The following is a 6,296-nucleotide window of genomic DNA, read 5'->3' as shown; positions in this document are numbered from 1 at the left end:
TGAGGAGATAGTTTTATTTAAGAAGCTGCTTTCGTTTTCTCCCATTTAATGTGATGCTTCTGGCTCATGATTCACTTGGACGAAAGGTCCCCTTGACTTCGCAGCCAGGCGCACCTTCAAGTCCCTTCATGTAATGTCCTGATAGCATCTCGGCAGCTTTGATGATATTTTTGCCTTCTCAATCCATTTGGTAAAAAGCCATGTGAAAACCTTACTTACTTCAGGTAATGCTCACATTTGGAAAGCAGGCTAAATAAATGGAGTATTTTGCACTGGGGTAGATCAACTAGATTCTCTTAGAAATGCAGTATCTACTTGCTAAGCCTGTGGCTTTAATAGTTTTGTTTTGTGTGTGTGTGTGTGTGTGTGTGTGTGTGTTTCCCTCGAGCCAAGGAGAAAACAATTCTACTTCTCTATGTTGATAAAATAGATTCTGTGGTAGTTTTTTTTTAAGATTATTTATTTTGAGAGAGAGAGAGAGAGAGCACACACACTAGTGGGGAAAGAGCAGAGATGAAGAGAGAGAGGCCCAAGCAGGCTCCACGCTGTCAGCACAGAGCCTAATGCAGGGCTCGATCCCACAAAGCCTCAAGATCATGACCTGAGCTGAGATCAAGAGTCAGATGCTTAAGCTACTGAGCCACCCAAGTGCCCCACAATTCAGTGGTTTTTAATACATTCACAGAATTGTTCATCCACCACCACTGTTTAATTTTAGAATATTTTAATAATTCCATAAAATAACTCCACACCCAGCCGCAGAAACTCTCTATTTTTCCCTCCAGCAGGCTTCAGCGACTCATACTAACTGCACTAAGTTATTTTCTGCTCCTGTGGATTTGCCTATTCTGGACATTTCTTATAGATGAATTCATATGATATGTGGCCTTTTGTGACTGGCTCCTTATACTCAGCATCATGTTTTCTGTCTTTCTTTTAAAAAAAAAAATTTAATGTTTACTTGTGGGAGAGAGACAGAGAGAGAGAGAGAGCAAGCAAGAAGCAGAGAGAGGGAGACACAGAATCCGAAGCAGGCTCCAGGCACTGAACTGGCAGCACAGAGTCTGACCTGGGGCTCAAACTCACAAACTGCGAGATCATGACCTGAGCCCAAGTCAGAACTTAACCAACTGAGACACCCAGGCGCCCAGTATCATGTTTTCAAGATTCATCTATGTTGTAGCTTGTATCAAAACTCCATTCTTTCTCATTGCTAAATAATATTCCATTACGTAGATATACCACATTTTATTTATCCATTCTTCAGTTGATGGACTCAGTTGATGGACATTTGAGTCCATCAACTCTTTTTAGCTATTATGAAAAATGCTGATATGAACATTGTATACAAGTTTTGGCGTGGACATATTTTCAATTTTCTTGGGTATATATCTAGAAGTGGTATCACTGCTTTTTCTTTTTTAACTTTCATTTAATTAGGTCTTTTTTTTTTTGAATGGGAATTTTGTTTTTTTACCTTCTTTTTTTAATCTTTATTTATTTTTGAGAAAGAGGGAGAGACAGAGTGCAAGTGGGGGAGGAGCAGAGAGAGCGGGAGACACAGAATCCTAAGCGGGCCCCAGGCTTCCAGCTGTCTGTACAGAGCCCAATTTAGGGCTCGAACTCACGAACCGTGAGATCATGACCTGAGCCGAAGTCAGAGGCTTAACCGACTGAGCCACCCAGGTGCCCCTCATTTAATTAACTCTGAAATGTAATGTCTTCATTTTTGTTCACATTTTTAGTTCCTTTATTAATCACCTATTTATTTACATCATTTATTTACAAATTATGATTCCCACATATAATTGTCATTTATGTAATCTAATTTTTCACAATTACTTTTCATTTAAACTCTACCAAAATTATATATAAAAATCTACAATTTATTGTAGAAAAATCTACAATTTATTATGAGATAGTGGTACCAATCTCCACTCCTTCTCACCAGAGATGACCACTTTTTATGCTTTCAACTTTCCCTTTCATATTTAATTCCGTATTTCCAAACAAAATGCCTATACTCTCATTCTTGACAGTTCATTTTAATATGTGGTGTGTTAAACTCCTCTGTGACATTCCTCATAGCACTCATCACCCTTCTCCCCACATTTCCCTTCCTTTCAGCCTCCTAAAATACTCATCAATATATTGTAATTTTTTTTAAAGTTTATTTATTTTGAGAGTAGGGAGGGGCAGAGGAGGGAGACAGAGAATCCCAAGCAGGCTCTGCACTGTCAGCACAGAGTCCAACATGGGGCTCGAACTCACGAACCGTGAAATCATGACCTGAGCTAAAATCAAGAGTCGGACGCTTAACTGACTGAGCCACCCAGGTGCCCTCAATATATTTTGTTTTTTGTTATGTTAATATTTACTGTGTGTATTATTATGGCTATATAAATATATATTTTTGCTGTTGTCATTTAATATACTATGAATATACTTTCTTGTTCAACTTTTTATTTTGGTAGTTATTAAAAATTACGAATTTGTTTAGATTTTAATGTACTTTATTGCTAGTTCTTACTCTGCCAGAATGCTAAGAAATAGCACTCAAACACAGTAGGTTTTCTGTCATTTTCATCTTTTTTGTGGCCATCCCTTCTGCACTGGTCTGACCAGTTGCTTCCTAGGCCTGGTGCATAGCTGGAATCTTCCTTTACCATCGTCCCGGGGATTTTTTTTTAGCTTTTTCCTGTGTTGGCACTGGGTCCTCTAAGAGCCAGATGCCAAGATAGGGTTCAATGAATGAAAATTCTATTGGGAAATTCTTGTGAGCAAAAAACGGAGAGGGAACTGGGAGAGAGTGGCTGAGCGACCCATCAGAGCACGAGGCAAGTGTGACCCTGAGGGGAGGATGGTGGGGTGGAGGTGTCTAAGACCTTGTGGGCTCTAAGGAAAGTTAAGCGTGTCTTCCTGCGGCCCATCGGTAGAGTCGCGCGTATCCCAGGAATCGGCTTGCCTTAGGAACACAGTCATTTGCTGGGACCGGCGCATAGGAAGTGTGGGCTGTGCTGGAGGACGGAGCACAGCTCTAAGGGCCTGTGGTCAGTCACGCTCCTATAGCTGTAGGCGCACACTCGTGGCACCACAGCTGCCTTGTTTCTTAGATTTCGTATCTTTGTTTTCTCAGTTTACTCCTTTCCTTTGGAAGATCACGTCTCCTGGTTAATCTTCAGATCACTATGTCCTATGCTCCTTCAATATTTGGTTATTCCCCTTTCGGGGTGCATTCACTGACGTGGCACTGAGGGACTGAGGGAATCTTTACAGCATGTATTTGTCGAGGATGCTGTCGGCTCTCTCTTCCCGGGGACCCGGTCATCTCATCATTCGCTGGGTTCCGGATCTGAAGAGTGGCTCGGGTCTGGGAACTGAGCCAGGCATTGTGACCTTTTATTGGGACCCCTGTCTTCAGCCTCCTGCTCTTCCATTCCTACCCTCGGATTGTAGATGTTCAGCAGTACTCTGAAGGGTGCCTGGCTACTTTGTCCCCAGGAACACCAGAGTTTTTTAATCATCTTGCTGCCGGTCAGGCTCTCCTGGCCACATCTTTAACCTTTCTGGTTGTCATGGTAACCCTGGTCCTTGGCTTCTGGCAGTCAAGTGCTGCTGCCTGGTCCCTCTTATTCTGAGGGCTCATCATCGTGTGCGTCTCCCGTGAAGCAGGACCAGCGCTGAAGTTCTCGGTGACACCACTCCTCTGCATTAAGAGCTGGCACTTGCCCCGTGTGAGAAGACCCTACCGGGCCTCTCCACCATGAGGCCCTAGGCAACCCCAGTGCTGCTTCCGTGTCCTCTCCCACTGGGCAGGCGGAGGACTATGGTCAAACCCCAGCTCAATGCAGCCAGGGCAGTGCTGGTCCTGAAAGATGGGCAGGAACCACCTGTGTGGTCACAGAGGCCCTGGGGCACTGAGGTGAGTGGTGGCTCCCTTCTGCAGCCCAGGGCTGATGGCAGGAGGCTGGCACTGAGCAGGGAATCTGTTGAACCCTAGTTCTTGAGGATGTCTATGCAGGTGTCCCTGTGCCATGTGTCTGAGCTCTGACCACTCCTACCCGAGCATCTAATTGTCTCTGCAGCTACTCTGTGTGATAAGCTCTGTGACTGTCCCTCGGCTGTGTTGTCTCTTCCATTGCAGGGAGATGAGGGTCTCTTTATAACCACCACAGGCATATACTGGCTCTTGGTTCGCTCTTGCTACTTGTCAACTTCCCTCAGTTTCCCATTATTCTTTGCAAGGGCAATTCACTTTACCATGACCAGCCATGACCTTGCAGGCATGGACGCTCCTGTTTTTGAAAGGTCTGAATGGCTGGATTGGCCTGTTCTTTTTCCCTAGAAAAGCTTGCCTATCTTCTTTTTTTTAAGTTTTATTTCTTTATTTATTAAACAATTTTTTTAAAGTTTATTTGTTTTTGAGAGAGACAGAGACAGAATGCGAGTGGGTCAGGGGCAGAGAGAGAGGGAACAAAGAATCCGAAGCAGGCTCCAGACTGCAAGCCATCGGCACAGAGCCCAATGTAGGGCTTGAACCCACGAGATGTGAGATCATGACCTGAGCCGAAGTCGGATACTTAACCAACTGAGCCACCCGGGTGCCCCCACATCTTTTTTTTTTTCTTTTCTCTTTTTAAGGAGGCTTTCACACCTAGCTCGGAGCCCAAGGCAGGGCTTGAATTCACAACCCTGAGATTAAGGCCTGAGCTGAGATCAAGAGTTGGACACTTGACCTACAGAACTGCTCAGGCTCACCTTGCACAGGTTCTAAGAGTCATCTTTGGTGGTTAAAATTTTTGTCATTGGTGTAAACGGTATCTTTTCTTTAAAAAAATTACATTTTACATTTCTTGCTGGCGAATGTCATGCCTTTCAGAATTGTCCTATCTTGAGATTGGGAGAACAAACATTGTTAAAATATCTATCCTCCCCAAAGCAATCTATACACTTAATGCAATCCCTATCAAAATAACACCAGCATTTTCCACAGGGATAGAACAAATAATCCTAAAATTCATATGAACCACAAAAGATCAGGAATAGCCAAAACAATCCTGAAAAAGAAAAACGAAACTGGAGGTGTCACAATTCCGGATTTCAAGCTATATTATGAAGCCCTAGTCATCAAGACAGTATGGTACTGGCACAAAAACAGACACGCAGATCAATGGAACAGAACAGAAAACCCAGAAATGGACCACAACTATATAGTCAACTCATCTTTGACAAGGTAGGAAAGAATATCCATTGAAAAAGAGACAATCTCTTCAGCAAATGGTGCTGGGAAAACTGGACAGCGATGTGCACAATGAAACTGGACCACGTTCTTACACCAACACAAAAATAAACTCAACATGGATGAAAGACCTAAATGTGAGACAGGAAACCATAAAACTCCTAGAGGAGAACACAGGCAGCAACCTCTTTGATCTCGGCCACAACAACTTCTTACTAGACAGATCGCCTAAGGCAAGGGAAACAAAAGCAAACATAAACTGTTGCGACTTCCTCAAGATGAAAAGCTTCCGGACACAGAAGGAAACAATCAACAAAACTAAAAAGCAACCTATGGAATAGGAGAAGATATTTGGAAATGACAAATATGATAAAGGGTTAGTATCCAAAATCTATAAAGAACTTATTAAACTCAACACCCCAAAAAACAAATAATCCAGTGAAGAAATGGGCCAAAGACATGAATAGACACTTCTCCAAAGTAGACATCCAGATCTCTAACAGACACATGAAAAGATGCTCAATATCACTCATCATCAGGGAAATACTAACCAAAACCACAATGAGATACCACCTCACACCTGCCAGAATGGCTCACATTAACAACTCAGGCAACAACAGGTGTTGGCGATGATGTGGAGAAAGGGGAGCCCTCTTGCACTGTTGGTGGGAATGCAAACTGGTGCAGTCACTCTGGAAAACAGTATGGAGGTTACTCAAAAAATTAAAAATAGAACTACCCTACGACCCAGCAATTGCACTACTGGGTGTTTACCCAAAGGACCCAAAAATGATGATTTGAAGGGGCACATGTACCCCAATGTTTATAGCAGCACTATCAACAATAGCTGAAGTGTGGAAAGAGCCCAAATGTCCATCAACTGATGAATGGATACAGAAGATGTGGTATATATATAAAATGGGATATTACTCGGCGATCAAAAAGAATGAAATCTTGCCATTTGCAGCAATGTGGTTGAAACTAGAATGTATTATGCTAAGCAAAATAAGTCTGAGAAAGACAAATATATGATTTCACTCATATGTGGAATTTAAGA

This window comes from Panthera tigris, chromosome D1, assembly GCF_018350195.1.
Source record: "Panthera tigris isolate Pti1 chromosome D1, P.tigris_Pti1_mat1.1, whole genome shotgun sequence".
Lineage (NCBI taxonomy): Eukaryota > Metazoa > Chordata > Mammalia > Carnivora > Felidae > Panthera > Panthera tigris.
The sequence above is the reverse complement of the archived record's forward strand: the minus strand, read 5'-3'. Positions refer to the sequence as shown.